The 17,279-nt window shown below is 43.4% G+C and overlaps 1 protein-coding gene across 1 annotated transcript in view; it reads left to right on the top strand.

Annotated features, from left to right (window-relative positions):
* LAMA3 (laminin subunit alpha 3) overlaps positions 1–17,279 on the top strand; it is a 250,592-nt gene that overhangs the window by 29,150 nt on the left and 204,163 nt on the right. The window lies entirely within an intron of this gene.

The following is a 17,279-nucleotide window of genomic DNA, read 5'->3' as shown; positions in this document are numbered from 1 at the left end:
ATAAAATTTAAAAAAAGTACCATCTTAGACATTTTATTTTTATTTTTTAAAAAGATTTTATTTATTTATTTAAAGAGAACATGAGTGGGGGGAGGGGCAGAGGGAGAGAGAGAATCTCAAGCCGACTCCGTGCTGAATGTGGAGCCCGACATGGGGTTTGATCCCATAACCCTGAGATCATGACCTGAGCTGAAATCAAGAGTCGGACACTTAACCGACTGAGTCACCCAGGTGCTCCCCATCTTAGACATGTTTAAGTGTACAGTTCGGTAGCCTTAAGTTCACACTGTTGTGCAACCAGTCATGAGAACTCTTTTTCATCTTGCAAAACTGGCACTCTGTGCCCATTAAACGACAACTCCTTATTCTCCTTTGTCCCCAGCCCCAGGCAACCATCATTCTACTCTCTCTGTGAATTGGGCGACCTTAGACACCTCATAGAAGTGGAATCCTACAGTATCTGTCCTTTGTGACTGGCTTACTTCACTTAGCGTCTCCAGGGTTCCTCTATGTCGCAGCATGTGTCTGAATTTCCTTCCTTTTTAAGCCTAAATAACGTTCCATTGTATGTATGCCTCACATTTATTTATCTCGTCATCTGTCAAGCGACACTTGAGTTGCTTCCATGTTTTGGCTCTTGTGAGTAATGCTGCTATGAACATGGGTATGACTAAGATATTTTTATGGCATTCTTTTTCCCGGAAATCCTGATTCTATGAACACTGACTACCATAGTTTTTGGCTTTGTTTGACCAGCTCGTGCACAAGAAAACCCAACTTTAGACCTATCCTCCTGTGGTATGCTAAAATGGCCCCTGGGATGCCTTCCTCTTAAGTGTACATGCCCAGCGTGATCCCCTCTGTTTCCAGTGTGGTGAGACTATGATGGAAGTCACTCCCTTGGTAAGGTGGCATTACATGACAAAAATGAAGGGATTTTGCTCATGTGTTTAAGGTCTCAAGTCAGTTGATCAAAAGGGAGATTATCTTGGAGGATTTCTCCCTAATTAGGGGGGCTCTTAAAAGGGACTGGGCCCTACCGGAAGGAAGAGATCTGAAGCATGAGAAAATTTCCTGCTGACCTTGAAGGGGAAAACTACCATATTATAAACTACCTATGGAGATGGCCACACGGCAAGGATTTAAGAATGGGTTCTAAAAGCTGAGAGCAGCCTCAGCCAACAGCTAGGAAAAAAGCAGGAACTCAATCCTACAACCATAAGAAACTGGATTCTGGGGCGCCTGGGTGGCTCAGTTGGTTAAGTGACTGCCTTCGGCTCAGGTCATGATCCTGGAGTCCCGGGATCGAGTCCCACATCGGGCTCCCTGCTCAGCAGGGGGTCTGCTTCTCCCTCTGCCCTCTTCCCTCTCGTGCTCTCTGTCTCTCATTCTTTCTCTCTCAAATAAATAAATCTTTAAAAAAAAAAAAAAAAGAAACTGGATTCTGCCAACAACATGTGCAAACTTGGAAGTGGGTCTTTCCAGGCATCTGGTGAAAGCCTGATTGCAGCCACCATGGCCAGACTCCCGAAATACAGAACTGAAAGATCATAAAGGGCTTTGTTTTAAGCCATTAAATTTGTGTTCATTTGTTAAGCAGCAATAGAAAAACGAATGCACCTTCTTTCCTCTTTCAGACTAGGGAGTGCTTCCTATCTGTTTCACCCTATTCCTTCAACAAGTATTTATTTGTTGACTATTCTATATGTCAGGCACTGTTCTAGGTATTTATGTTACATAAAAGAACAAAGAGATGGAGATTCCTTCCCTCATGGGAGACAGCCAACAAAAATATATATCAGTAAATATAATATGTTAGAAGCTGATAGCAGCTATGGAAAAAATGAAAAAGTAGATCAGGGTAAGAGGATCATGAGGCCCAGGACAAGGGGGGTTTGCAGTTTTAGGTAGGATGGTCAGGAGAGAGCTTATTGAACAAAGACTAGAAGCGGGTAAAGGCATTCATCATGCAGATATCAGTCACCCAGACAAGGGAACAGCTCTGCAAAGTCTCTAAGGTGGGAGCTTGTCTGAGCAGCATTTCCTCATTTCTCCCACTCCTTAGCGCCTGCTAATCACCAATCTACCCTCTGTCTCCACGAGTTCAACTTCTCTCTTTTTGGAATATTGATGATATTGTTAGATCTTTTATTATTGTTCCCCAGGTCCCTGAGGCTCTGTTCATTTATTTTTTTCAGTTGCTTTTCTCTCTGTTTTTCAGATTAGGTAATTGTATTGTTCTATCTTGAAATTCCATGATTCCTTTCCCTTTCATATTTGTTCTCCTATCTAGCCCATTTAGTGAGTTTTAAATTTTAGTTATTGTATTTTTTTCAGTTATGTAATTACCACTTTTTTTTTTAAATCTTCTATTCCTTGGCTGAGATTTTATATATTTTAATTTACTTCAAGAATATTTATACTTACTCACTGAAACATTTTGCTACTTTAAAGTTTTGGTCAGATAATTCTATCATCTGTTTCATCATCTCATGTTGGGGTCTGTTGATTGTTTTTTCTCATTCAAATTGTTATTTTCCCCTGGTTTTTGGTATGATGAGTGATTTCCAGTTGTGTTCTGGACATTTTAGATATTATATTAGGAGACTCTAAATCCTATTTAAGTCTCCCAACTTAGCAGATGGTCACCCTGTTTAGGTTTAATATGTAGGTTCTGGCCTGCTTTTGCAGCTTGTGGTTCCAGTGACAATTTTGTTTTCAGAGCTGGTGCATACTATCTAGTTTGCTGTGTTCATCTGGTTTCTGGGCTCCTGCTTGGTTCCCATTAGTGCTGCTGCCTCTGGAGCCAGAATGAACTTCTCCTTATCCAGTGACACTTAGTAGGGGTTGAGACACACTGGACCTTCAGGGCAGAGAGTGCTTCCCCAGTGCATTGTCCGAGGCTGCCTCATGCAGGTGAAGCTCCTACTGAAATAGACATTTGGAAATCAATGGCACATAGATTGTGTTAATCTACGAGACTGCATGAGAGTGAGAAGAGAAGAGGATCTAAAGCTGAGCCATAGGCTCTCCAATATTAAGAAGTCCTGGAAAAGAGAAGGAACCAGTAAAGAAGACTGGTGTGGAATGACAGATGGGAGGAAAACAACTAAGAGAGTGTGATGTCCTAAAGCTAGGTGAAGTATATCAAAAGGGAGGCTGTCTTATAGCTCTGTAATACAAAGACAAAGAGCCTAATTTTAAAAAATGGTCAAAGGATCTGAATAGACAGTTCTCCAAAGAAGATACACGAATGGCCAAAAAGCATATGAAAAGATGCTCAATATCATTAGCCATCAGGGAAATGTAAGTTTAAACCACAATGAGATACCACTTTACACTCAGTTGGATGGCTATAATCAAAGAGATAGGTAATACAAGTATTGCTGAGGCTCTGGAGAGATTGGAACTCTAATACATTGTTAATGTCAAAATAAAATGGCATAGCTGCTTTGGAAAACAGTTTGGTAGTTCCTGGGTGGCTCAGTCGGTTAAGCGTCTGCTTTCGGCTCAGGTCATGATCCCAGGGTTCGGGGATTAAGCTCTGCGTCAGGCTCCCTGCTCAGCAGGGAATCTGCTTCTCCCTCTCTACCCTTCCCCTGGCTCTTACGCGCATGCATGCGCGTGCTCTCTCTCTCTCTCTCAAATAAATAAATAAAATCTTTCTTTTAAAAAAAAGGTTAAACACAGAGTTACCATATGACCCAGCAATTCCATTCCTAGTTATATTTTTAAGAAAAATGAAAACATACACAGAAAAACTTGTTCATCAATGTACATAATATCATTATTCATAATAGCCAAAAAGTGGGAACAACTCAAATGTCCATCAGTTTATGAATAAATAAGCCAAATATCCATATCCACACAATGGAATATTATTCAACAATAAAAAGGAGTGAATTTCTGATGAATGCTGCAACATGGGTGAACCTTGAAAACATGATGCTTGAAAGAAGCCAGTCACAAAAGAGCATGCATCATATGATTCCACGGATATGAAATCTACAGATAGGAAACTCTATAGATGCAGAACAATAGTAGCTTAGTGGCTGCCTAGGGCTGGGGGTTTTGGAGGGAAGTGAGGGATGACTCCTGGGAGGTATGGCTTGTTTTGGGGGAGACAGATGAAAATTGAATGTGATCGATTGGACAACTTTGTGAACATACTAAAAACCTTTGGACTGTACTTTTAGATGAGTGAATTGAATGGTGTGTGAGATACACCTCAGTAGAACTCTAACACCTCAACAAAGAGTTCATGGACAGAGTGTTCCAAGGAAAAAAAAGAGAGAGTGACTGGGTCAAGTACAGGGTCAAGTCACATAGGACAGGTAATGACTGATAATTCGCCATTGGATTTACTCATATGGAGGTTCCTGGTGGCTTTGGTTGAAAACCTGACTGCAGGGAGATTAAGAGAGAATGTGAAAGGAAATGAAGCTTGGAGTACAGAAATCTAATTTGGAGAGTTCCTGAGCAATGAGGAGAGAAGAAATGGGGGAAGAGCTGTTGAAAGTCGGGTAAAGAAGAGACTAGTAACTGATTCATAATAGGAGATATACAACAACATTAACACTGATACTGATAATAGTACTAATACTGATGTTTAAGCCAATCTTTCTGCTGGCCGTAGTGTTGTACAGAGTACGGTTCATATAGGAAATACTGCTTGACCAGATGCCTGCCCTCAGCCTGTCTGCTGTGGCTGTAGTCACATCGACCTGCAGGGTGATTTTCTTGAGAGTCTTTTGTTGGTGGGTAGGGCTGCAAGAAGCCTCGTGCATTGTGGGTGGGAATGCAGACTGGTGCAGCCACTCTGGAAAACAGTATGGAGGTGCCTCAAGAAATGAAAAATAGAATCACCATATGATCCAGTAATTCCACTTCTGGGTATTTACCCAAAGAAAACGAAAACACTAATTTGAAAACCTATATGCACCCCTGGGTTTATCGCAGCATTATTTACAATAGCCAAATTATGGAAGCAACCTAAGTGTCCACTGATCCATGATTGGATAAAGAAGATGTGGTGTATATATATACAATGGAATATTACTCAGCCATAACAAGAATGAAATCTCGCCATTTGCAACAACATGGATAGAGTTAGAGGATATTATGCTAAGTGCAATAAGTCAGAGAAAGACAAATACCATATGATTTCACTCATACGTGGAATTTAAGAAACAAAACAAATGAACAAAGAAAAAAAGCGACAAACCAAAAAACAGACTCTCAACTATAGGGAACAACACACTGATGGTTACCAGAGGGGAGGTGGGGGGGATGGGTAAAATAGATGAATGGGATTAAGAATACACTTATCGTGATGAGCACTGAGTCATGTATTGAATTGTTGAATCATTATATTGTACACCTGAAACTGATATAACACTGTATGTTAACTATACTTCAATTGAAAAGAAAGAAAAAATTTCTCCCAAAACAGTATTGCTTGAAAGCAATCAAAAAGGCAATGCATCCCAAAGACTGGAAATCGAATGATAGTGAGATTTCTTCAAATGAGTGTGTTATCTTCATTTTGGTTGGGGATAGTTTGGTGATAGAAGGGCAGTCCACCTCTTCAACTCATATGTTATGTGAAATTAGCCCTCTTCTAAGAATATTTTCACCAACAATTTTCATCTAAGTCCAATTTCAACTATGAATTAGTCTTCTCCCTCCAATAACTCACCTCTGTCCTTAATTCATTAGAGATTTTGCCTATAATGACCCAAATTTACCTATTATACCAATTATTACACTGAAGATTTCTGTAGTTAGCTGGGAATTTTAACCCATCAAGACGATGTGTAGCTATCATACCAATATGCCTGTTGGATTTCCTTTTTCTCCCCTAAAGCTTTTTTTTTTTTTTTTAAAAACTTACCTTTTATTTTTTTTTTTTAAAGATTTTATTTATTTATTTGAGAGAGAGAGAATGAGAGACAGAGAGCATGAGAGGGAGAAGGGGCAGAGGGAGAAGCAGACTCCCCGCCGAGCAGGGAGCCCGATGTGGGACCCGATCCTGGGACTCCAGGATCATGACCTGAGCTGAAGGCAGTCGCTTAACCAACTGAGCCACCCAGGCGCCCAAAACTTACCTTTTAAAAGCACCCTTTTGATATACTGAAAAATCTATAATTAAGACAGTTGAATTAAAAAAAATATCAACGTGGGAACAATTTAGTAACTTTCTGGTTGCTGACAGACATTAGCCATGCCTCCTTCTGCATGAAGATTGTGCTCACCCAACGCCTGACCGACTGGGTCAGCAGACTGGGGAGGCTGCTCTGAGTGGGGGTTGATGGTGGGTCCTGGAGTCAGCCTGTGCTGGTTTGCGCTCTGGTGCACTGCTAACTCGCTGTGTGACCCTGAGCAACATGCTTGTGCGCTCTGTGCTGCAGTTTCCTCCTTTAAAAGGGAGATAATAATTATACTTACCCCATGGGATTGCTCTGAGGTTTGAACAAGTGAACTGCTTCACTTTTAAACCTCTTTAGGCTAGTGGTTTTGAAATAAATTTTTATTTAGTAAAATAAAGTGAATTTCAATAAATGCTCATTATTAAGCAGACTCATTACTTCTGCTCCTCTAGAAAACACTATATACAGTACTGTAGAAAATACTCTGGAAAAGCCCAGAAATAGGAAGAGCAACATCAATGATGTCAGACTGAAGACATTTCTTTCCTCTTGGTGTTGAAGCAATGTGTGCTCTAACAAGTAGGTTTGGTCTAGTAAGATTCATAATGTATGCCCCCTTGGCGAGATCTGTATTTTCTTCTTTTTGCTGAAATTAGCCATGAAAGTGTCACTGAATAACTGAATAGTGACCTACAGACCTTAGATGTAGGGAAGTGTGAATTTTTTTTTTTGGAAGTGTGAATTTTGATGCATGATTGGGACATAAACTGTAGGCCCTAAACTTGTTATTACCATGTCACTTTTTTTTTTTTTCCCAGCTACTGAGAACTGACATTTGATTTCGATGTGCTGTAGTCAATTTGGCAGCTTCTGTTGTCACTTTTCTCCATGTCCTTTTGGACTAGTTGGTGGTTTTCCTGGTCGTTTTTCTTGGACAACACAGTTTGGCAAATAAAGAAATCATCACTTTCCGGGCTCGGTCTTGAAGGACAGTGTCCCCCTTACAAGGAGGCAAACGTAGGAAGTTTCTGTGATTCACTAGAGATAGTTATATTTTCTCAGGCTGTTGAAGTTCATTCAATGATGCTGTACTCATCAGTTTTAGAATCAGAACACAGTGTTTTATAGGAAACTTTCATCTCATCTGGCCAAATATAATGAGTTCAGCTTCTGAGCCTGCGTACAGACCAGCTGGGAAGTACAGGATTTAATGTCCCCAGGGGCATCCCTCAACCCAGGAGGAAGAGGAATTGGTGGAAAAATTCCCTATTTCCCTGCCTCTCCAAGGGACAGTTCTTTAGAGTATCTCCACTAGAATTATCAGCCGCTGGCTTTTCTCCCTCCTCTGTGTCCCCCTTGCTTCCCATTTATGCTTCTTGAGATCTACTCCCAAATAAACTACCCAGTCTTTGTCTCAGAGCTGGGTTTAGAGAGGACCCGAATGAAGGCAGGGAAGAAAGGGGGCTTAGGCTGAGACTCTGAGCACCCTATAGGTGTCTGCACAAGTAAACACTAGGAAAAAGGTATTTAGAGTGCAATAAGTAGAAAATTCAGAAAATGGTTCTAATGCTTTCAGATTAAGAGTAACAAAGGAAAAAGCATTATAACTTTTAAAGAAAAAATAGGTCACACAGAAATGTGCCATTACTCTCTTTTTTCATGAACTCAGCATAGTTGGTGAAGTCCCCAGGGGCCAAGGGCAAACACAGTATCCAACCATCTGAGAGTGAATTTAGTATGTAGAAGGCCTAGGATCTTTTTTTTCCCTTGCCTTCTTTTAACTTTTATGAGACTTTGGCGGATGAATCCAAAACATTCTTTGTAGCCCTTGTCAGTTCTGACTCAGATGGTAGGAAGGCCTGGGTTGGTTTCTGCCTCTTCTTGGGCTAAGGCATTTTGGAGATTAAATTGGTTCTAGGGATGCCAGGTGGACGAGGTCACTAAAAGCCTGACTCAGTTGGGTCTCTGGGTGGATGTAGTTCCATCCAGAAAGTGGATGACTCTTAGATTTGACCCGAACTTCTAGATTCCAGGAATTGTCTAGACCAAGAGCTTCAGAAAGACAGGGACTGTGTCTTGTTTTGTTCACTATATGGTGTCCTGCTGCCAGCATCTTGCACGATTTTCAGCACATAGTAGATGCTCAGTAAATATACCAAGTGAATGTAGAATGAAACAAGGATGACTCAGGGTTAGTCTGAACTTCCCAGAGTATAGTACTAGTGGAAGTATGTTGCTGTGAGACCAAATCTCTAGGATAGGGTAGACCAGCCTTGGCTCTGTAATTAACTACACGGTTGGTTCCACTTACGACATTTGGGTCTCTTTGCAACACCATTTAAGTGTTCTACAGCTATAACATCATTAGAAGATAAAGATTTTACTCAGAACAAATTTGTAATTTGTATTCTATTAACAGACATATATAATCATGAGACTCAACCTTTGAAAGCAAATTATTTGTTAGTGGATAGAATAGGGACCAACAAAATCTCCTGGGCTACTGGGGATGCAATTTTATTCTTTTTCTGAATTTTTTCATTTTTTTCATTTTTATTCTTTATGCTATTTCTTTATTCTTTATGTAGTAACCTAAAAATGTTAATTGCTTAGTAACCTAAACAGTGTTAATTGCCTTTAAAGTGCCTTTTAAGGGATTTATACATTAAGAAGAGGCTTGCAATCTGGAATGTTCTCTTTATATGTGAAAAATTCAAGGAAGCTGCGTGGATCCAGAGCAATAGACTGGAATCCCTGAGATGCCAACTTTGTTTAGCTCTGTGGATCACTATCTCAAATAGCACCGATAATATATGTAAGTCAATAGGTTCCAAGATATTTAAACACTATTAGAGGAAATAATGTCTGGGAAATCAGGCCTTGACCCCTGAGTGAAACTTATGGTTAGAGATGCTTGTGAATGATGTTTGTGAATGTGCTCTGACCCTCGAAAAGCATGAGACAAACGTGGAATATTATTATTATTACTTAGAGAAATCATTATCGACACACTTCCTTCTCTCCTTTTCTGTGCTTCCAATAAGCTTACACTGCTTTATTTCTTCTAAGCGAGTGAAGTATATAAATATATTCACACTAAAGTTCTGGAAACTCTGTGCTGATGTTGTATCATCCGAGAATATTTGCATTTTAAAGAAAAATTACTCTCTATTTTTGTCATGGAACTACTGCTAGGAGTTTAACCTAAGGAAACAATGAGATAAATGCTCAAAATATTTGAGCAAGGGTATTCTCGGGAGCATTGTTCATATAACATAACTGGGAAACAATCTCAGGTCCAATAAAAGGGGACTGATTCATGCAGTGGATTGTCAGCCATCAGAATGATGCCACTGACGGGATTTTTACTGACACAAATGTCTGTGCTAAGTCGTGAAGAAGAGAAATCAAACTGTTATGTAAGCTGCGTATATAGTATGGTATGATTTCATTTTCTTTGTGTATATAAGCACAGAAAAAAGTCAGAAAAGAGAGAATCTAAAATGCTAAGAATGCTTTTCTCTGGATGGTGGGATTATTTGGTGATTTTTACTTTCCTCTGTAAATCCCATTTACAGTGTAGTTCATATTGATGCTCTGTATTATTTCTTAGGTACAAATCTGGCTTCACACCTTTCAAGCTGTGTGACACTAGACCGTCTAGTTACTGTCTCCAGGGCTTCTCTAATGTCTTCATCTGAAATTTGGGGATGAACCTAGTACCACCCTGTAGGGTTGTCGGGAGGAATTACGAAGGTAATATAGAAAAAACTTTTAAAATTATGCCTCACATGCTGTAAGAGCTCAGTCCATATTAGTTATTATGTCTATTTTTTTCAATGAGCTTGTACATAAAGATAATAAAGCTAATTGGGAAGATACTTCCTTTTTGGGAAAAACAGAAGAGTTCGGTATAGAGAAGACAAAAGGAACAATTATTCTTGGTGAGATTTGAGGTATTGACGAAAAAGCTCACTTGGCATTTTCTTGATGTCCTCCATCCCCCAATACAAACTTCTGACCACTTCATCCTGAGTGAGGTCGGCCTGCTAGAGATCTTTAAAAGTCAACAGAACCAGAAAAATGCCCAGTAAATGGAAATTGATTTTTTTTAAAGAGCCTATTTTATTCCTCAGCTAATCTTGAAAACTATTTTATGTTTCTTCCCTTGTGAACCTTCTGTGATTTCAGGCATATTTTGGCTTTAAATCATGGCAGTTTTCCTATTACTATTATTGGCAAGCATATTTAAGGAAAAACTGAATTTCACAAATTCTTCACCATGGTTCCAATGAAAGCTCAAGTTAAATACAATGTCTCGGGGGAGTCCTTGGGCCCAATGCCCCCTCCCTCTGCCTGCTGACTTCCAGCCCCATAGAGCCCGGCTCCCGCCTCCACTCAGTGACCCTGCAGCCCCTGTATGCAACCAAACGACCTTCCTTTACTCTTGTCTTCCTGAAGGCCCTTCTTTCCCTATTCCAATTTCTATGTTTCGCTTCACTTTTGCTTTTTCACTTTACATTCTCCCATTGTTTCTTTCCTTTTTTTTTTTTTTTTGTTCTTTAAAGATTTTATTCATTTATTTGGCAGAGAGAGAGACAGCGAGAGAGAGAGAGAGCACAAGCAGGAGGAGTGGGAGAGGGAGAATCAGGCTTCCCGGTGAGCAAGGAGCCCGATGCGGGGCTCTATCCCAGGACCCTGGGACCATGACCTGAGCCGAAGGCAGACGCTTAACGACTGAGCCATCCAGGCGCCCCCTTTTTTTGTTTGTTTTTAAAGATTTTATTTATTCATTTGAGAGAGAGAGAGAGACAGAGCACAAGCAGAGGGAGAGGGAGAAGCAGACTCCCTGCTGAGCTGGGAGCCTGACATGGGGCTCGATCCCACGACCTGGAGATCATGACCTGAGCCGAAGGCAGATGCTTAACCATCTGAGCCACCCAGGCGCCCCATGTGTTTCTTTCCTTTAGGGAAAAACTTAAGCCGAATCAAACCAGCACCTCTTCTCGTGGTCACTACCGGCCTTCAGGAGGGGTGCTGTGCTTGTGTGTCCCTGGCTGTCCCCGCCCAGCCCCAGAGTGGTGCCCCATGGAGCTGGTTGGGAAGGTCAGGGCTCCCCAAGGAGGCTCAGTTCCACGAAGACCAGGCTGTCTGCCTGGCCACAGCCGGACCTATGGGTGGCCTCCTGGTGCAGGCGGTGTGGATGGCGTACCTCCCCAGGAGTCCTACAGTGCCCTCCAGACGAGAGGGGCCGGTCCCGTTTCCCCAGGTCCCAGTGGTCGTGCAGTTCCCGCTGTGCTTACACAGGTGGATTCCTTGGCCGTGTAGCCTGCAGACAAGGATGCTTCAGGCTCCTGTCTCTCTGACTCAACAGCAAGCTCCTGGGCTATTTGCACTTCTCTCTTTGACTCTCAAACCACCCTTGTGAACATTTTACAGGTGAGGAATTCCCAACTCAGTCCATCCTCCATGACATGCTCCGTTCCATAGGTTTCAAGCACCTTGAGCAACAAGATGGTATGTTTACCTCTGTCGTTTCTCAACCTCATAGAATAACTGGGGTGGAACATTTGGTTCTTTCGCCTGCCTCTCACAGTTGTCCTAGCTCAGCAGACTCTCGTCCCTCATCCCTCCCACAGGGCCTGTTACAAGCACACAGTGTCCTGAGCCCCCTGGAGGGATGGAGGGGGCGGGCCGCGGCCAGGGCCCCCGGGGGCTGGGAGAGGTGGCAGCATTCTCTTTCCGGTTGGGGATATCTGAGATCCCCAGTGGCTGGAATTCAGGCTGGAGTCTCTGCCAGAGGGTGCAGGCGGGCGGAGCCGTGGGGCAGCTAGCGCAGGGTGAGAGAGCAGGCCCCAGGGCCTGGCCGAGGGGAGCTGGAGGGCGTGGAAGGCAGCGTCCGGCCTCCTCCCGCCCGCCTGAGGAGTGAGGGCTGAGGGACCGGGGTGGAGGGCAGCAATTTTGCAAATTCCTGCATTTCAGGGTGAGGGCATCTCCCTCACACTGCTCAGGCCTGGGCATGGCTGGACCTGAAAGGCCTGGCGTTTAGGACAGGTGGGTCTGACACCTTCCCTGGGCTGCCCTGGCTTGCCCTGGTTAGTGGGGTTGCTATGGCTTGCACACATGCCCGTTTAAACTCAATCCCTTACTCTCCTGGCCAGCCATCCACGCAGTCCTGGATGCTGCTTTCCTGCCCACTTTTGTGCATGCATGCCTCCCCACCCCCACTGTCCACACAGCTACACAAACCACCACCCAACCCACGGCCTGTTCACATCCCCGTCCCTGAAAATCCTGCTCATTTTCAGCCTGGGCAGCTCCCACCCTTGCTGCTCCGTTGAGCCTCCCGACTCTTGATTTCGGCTCAGGTCAGGGTCCTGAGATTGAGTCCTGCCGCCGTGGGCTCTGAGCTCAGAGCACTGAGTCTGCTTGAGATTCTCCTTCTGCCCCTCCCCCTGCTCAAGTGTACACGTGCTCTCTCTCCCAAATAAATAAATAAATAAAATCTTAAAAAAACCTAGATACAAAACAACTTATTCTTCCGAATTGTTAGAAAGGCTTTGACATGCTTCCTCCGCATTTCTGTCCTTGTTTCATTGTAGACGAGTACCAAACAGCCCACGGGCCACACTCTAGACCCCGGACTGCAATTTTTCTTCAATGATATTAATGCCCATTGTGTCCCCTCCTGAAAAGTCTGCCTCTCATTTCTGTGACCTTAAGACTCTTCCCTGGCTTGAATTTGGTTGTGCCGTTCCAGATACATTTATTAATTATTTAAGATGTGGCCCCGAGCCCTCTTGTGACCTAGATGGTCCCCTTTCCTCCCCACCGCTACCCGCCCCCCCCCCGCCCCCAGCCCTGCCATTGCAGGATTGCAGGTCTTCTATTGAGGCTCTTGGCTCCTGGCTGGCAACTTGCTCTTACAGCAACAGCCCTGTCTTGGCTCCAGGCTCTGCTTCCTCTCCTTGCCCTTGAGATCCATGGTGGGGAGAGCTCTCAGATGTCGTTAGCTCCGAGGGGCTTCACCATCACCCCTGCCCACTCCTTTGCAAACAGCTGATTGATTAAACTCTACCCAATGACTTCATTCTAGTAGAGTCCTCTGTCTCCCGCTGAGCTCTGAGTGACACCCAGCACTCTGACTTGTGAAGGAGGCTTTTCAAGTGACTGAAATTTACCAAAATCCCTCAATTGTCATCTCTGAAAGAATGAAAGGGAATTACTGAGGAGGTGACTAAGCAGAAGTTTTTAAAAAGTACATATAATGTGTGTGTGTGTGTGTGTCTGTGTGTGTGTGTGTGTGAGAGAGAGAGAGAGAGAGAGAGAGAGGAAGCTCCCAAGCTTAACTGAATTATGACTATGAAATAAGCAATGGCGTTCTGTTCCTTGCTATGGAGGATGCCTGGTGCATTGAAATAATTCAGTGAATATATGTTTAATGTGTGAATGAATTGGGGATGCAGAAAGTCCCTTTCTACTATCTGCCTGATTTGCAGATGTCCCTCACATACCAAAAGCAATACATATGAAATAGATACTAAAATATGTATCACTTTTAACTTGGAGCATATTGAAGACATAATGAAAAGCTGGGCTTTCGGTCATTTTCGGTGTTTGCTTGTAACTGCTGTCCCTTGCTCAGAATGTTGTCCATCACTTTCCACAGTGTTCCCTTGTGAGGATCCATATGAGATTCCCCCAACTATTTGGGGGACTATTTTAGTCCCCCAAATTGTTACACTTCTAAGTGGCATTAAAAACCGAAACGAAGCATATGGATCCTGGGGTCCAGTTTCCTTCTTTATATTGGCTACTAGAGGCAAATTTCTGGCTCTGCCATGCGAGTGCATAGAGCGTCATGACCTGCATTTTGTGTGCCAACTGCATTATGGGCTTAACAGTTCATCCCTACCAACAATTTTCCTTTTACTCATTTATGTTTGTTTTTCATTTTTATTAATTTCTTTACATCCTTTAGGATTTAGAGCTTTATAACCCTCCCTATCTTTTCTCTTTTTTCTAAAAGATTTTATTTATTTATTTATTAGAGAGAGAGGGAGAGAGAGAGAGAGGGAATCCATGATGATCATGGAGCCCAACTCTGGGCTCGATCTCACTATCCTGAGATCATGACCAGAGCTGAAATCAAGAGTCAGATGTCTAAACCGACTGAGCCACCCAGGCGCCCCTCCACCTTTTTTTTTTTTTCTTAAACAAAAAGGCTGTAGATGAGTACATGCAATAGATTAATGAAACAGTAAAATAAAATCTCTGTTTTCATTCTAGTCATACATTTGGTTGCCACTTAATAAACTGTCAAGACATATTTTACCTTACTTAATGATTCTCCAAAGCCTGAAACATTGTATATTTGTATATTCATATAGAAATGTTTCTTATTTTATAGTGTTAAATGATATTTTTGAGTCATTTCGGGAAGCATACTGCAATTCTGTAGAAACCATTCAAGCTTTGTTAGCTGGTGTGGCTCAGTTTTGAATTTTGTTTCTTTCTAAGTGAATTGTTCCAGCAATATGCAACGTCAAGCTGAATGACCAAGCACCAGGGCCTGTGGCGAGCATGCCAGGTTATAATGTTCCTTTAATAATACATAATGGACAAAAAGCCTGCTCTTACTCAGCTATTTTCTTTTATTACTGATTCGCACCTCCCCCCTTTAGGGCAAATATATCTTTTAATTATAAGGCCTCACTATAGCTATTGTATTGTTTCACTCCCAGATTTTTTTTTTTTTTTACTTTTAAATGTTTCCAGTAACAGTAGGAAAAATAATGGGTGTGTTGATAGCAGAGTGTGGGTTCATTTCTAAATACATAGGGATTCGTCCTAAGCAGTCAGATCATGACTCATAATGTCTCCTCAAAGCATTCTTTCCAAAGACCCCTTGCCACCCACGTTGTACCTCTTCCTAGCCATTATTTCTGTTTTTGTTAAGAGTTATTGCTTACTTTGGAGAACATTTGGGGCTTAATAGAGTATGTTCTATGCTGAATTTTCTTACACGACATGTTATCCCATAGAAGATAGGCTTGCACAAATAGATTGTAATTTGGCTACTTGAAGATACTTATTTTGCTCCCCAAACTGGTCTGTAATCACAGCATGGAGAAGACATAGAGTCCATTGCAAGAGAAACACGCTCAGCTTTCTGTAGAGATGGTTTGGCAGCCGTGGGCATGGTGTCGTTTCCGGATGTAGAGCAGGCTGTTCACCAAGCCTGGAATTCCTTTAGCTGAGGCTAAAGCTGTTAAAAGGCCAACGATGAGAGAGGAAACAAACACCAACTTACAATTTGCTTGAGATCAGGTTTCCATAGGAGGAACAGGAACACTGGCAATGCACTCCTGATGGGAAAAAGGATGTATATTATGGGCGGGGCCAGGGCTCCTCAAACTTGAATGGACATCTGAGTCATCTATTCAAATAACATTTCTGACTCAGAAGGGCAGGCGTGCCCTTAGATTCTGTATTTCTGAGATGCGCTCCAGTGATGTTCCAGTTGCTGGCCCATGGGCCACACTCTGAGCAGCAGGGGGCTGGAGGACACCCTGCTTGTCATCAGGCCTCCCTGGGAGGCGAAGAGCAAGGCTAGGTTGAGCTGGAAGCAGGGCAGGCGGTGGAGAAGATGCAAGATGAAGTCTGGGAGGAGTAGGCAAAACCTCCCAAAGGCACACAATGCTAGGGACACACTGACCCAGGGATTAGGGCAAAGCATCCCGGCAGCCAAGTAACTCATTATATTCCTGTCGTTCCTGGCCTTCTAGAGCATGGTACACACAGGGGCTGGAAAATCAGGCTGTGCAGCAACTTCTGGCACAGGTAGAATCACCAAGGAGGAGAGGCTCCTCAAACAAAGGACCAAGCTCCCTCAGCTTTAGCCCACTTGGGCCCCTAACTGTCCCCAACAGCAGGGTCACCAATTGTACGAAAGTCCAGGTTTTTGGAACAGACAGATGTGGGCTCAGGTCTGTGCTTTGTTACTTACTCACTGTGTGACTACAGACATGTTCTTCATCTTCTCCAAACTTTGGTTTCTGCGTCTATGAAGCAGAGGTAATATTAGTACCAATAGGCCAGGGTTATGTGTGGTAACGGCTACTGAAACATATAAGCACATCTAAATCCTCAGTAAATGCTATTTTTTCCTCTTCCTTCTCCTTCTTCTTACTATTATCTTAGTGATTCTACTCGCCCGATCCTTCTTGAAGGTGGCACCTTTTTGTCCTTTCACTTGCTGCTGCAACCACTTGCCCGGTTCTTCTATTTCTTGACCCTGCATTTCCTCATGCTCAGGGCACTAATCCCAGCAGGGACAGACCTTCGGGTTCTGGGACTAAGCCGCAGCTCAGGGAGCAGAGCAAAGGAGCCTGGGGCTTCCAGCTCAGTGAGCGGCACTTGGCTGGCTTTGAGCTGGCCCAGTGCCCCACTGCCATCAGGCCCCTGCATCATCCCTTAGCAGCTGGGGCCTCTCTGTCCCCCTTCTCCTTCCCGGGCATTTGGGATGGGATCTCCGATTCTAACGCCAGTTCCAATGTGTGCGGTTTCCCCCACACATCCAAGCAACTCTTGGACACGAGCTGGGCGTCCTACAATTCAGCTCAATTTTGACACAGTCTACCTGGAATTAGCATCAGATCCCACAGATTAAGGGCTCAGTCCTGGCAGACTCCACCCCACCCTCACTTCAGACCCCAGCGGCCAGTCCGGGCTATCCCCTGTGCTTCTGACCTACCCAGTGATAGATTGGAAGTCCCTGCAAGCTCCTCCTCTGGTTTGATTAATTTGCCAGAGTGGCTCACAGAACTCAGAGAAACCTTTTATTTACTAGACGACCAGTTTATTAAAAAAGGGTCGAACTCGTAGGAACAGCCGGATGAAAGGGATGCCTCGGACCAGGTGTGTGGGAAAGGACCTGGAGCTTCCCTGACCTCTCGGGGCGCACCACTCTCCCCAAATCCTCATGTGCTCACCCACCCCGAAGCTCTCTGAACTTTGTCCTGTTGGATTTTTATGGAAGCTCTATTACACGGGCATGACTGATTAAATCATTGGCCATTGGTGATTGATTCAACCTCCAGCCCCTTTTCCCTCTAGGAAGGTCAGGGG

This window comes from Leptonychotes weddellii, chromosome 13 (genome assembly GCF_054177405.1).
Source record: "Leptonychotes weddellii isolate Sample4059 chromosome 13, ASM5417740v2, whole genome shotgun sequence".
Taxonomy (NCBI): domain Eukaryota; kingdom Metazoa; phylum Chordata; class Mammalia; order Carnivora; family Phocidae; genus Leptonychotes; species Leptonychotes weddellii.
Note: the sequence above shows the minus strand (reverse complement) of the source record. Positions and strands in the feature narration are given on the sequence as shown.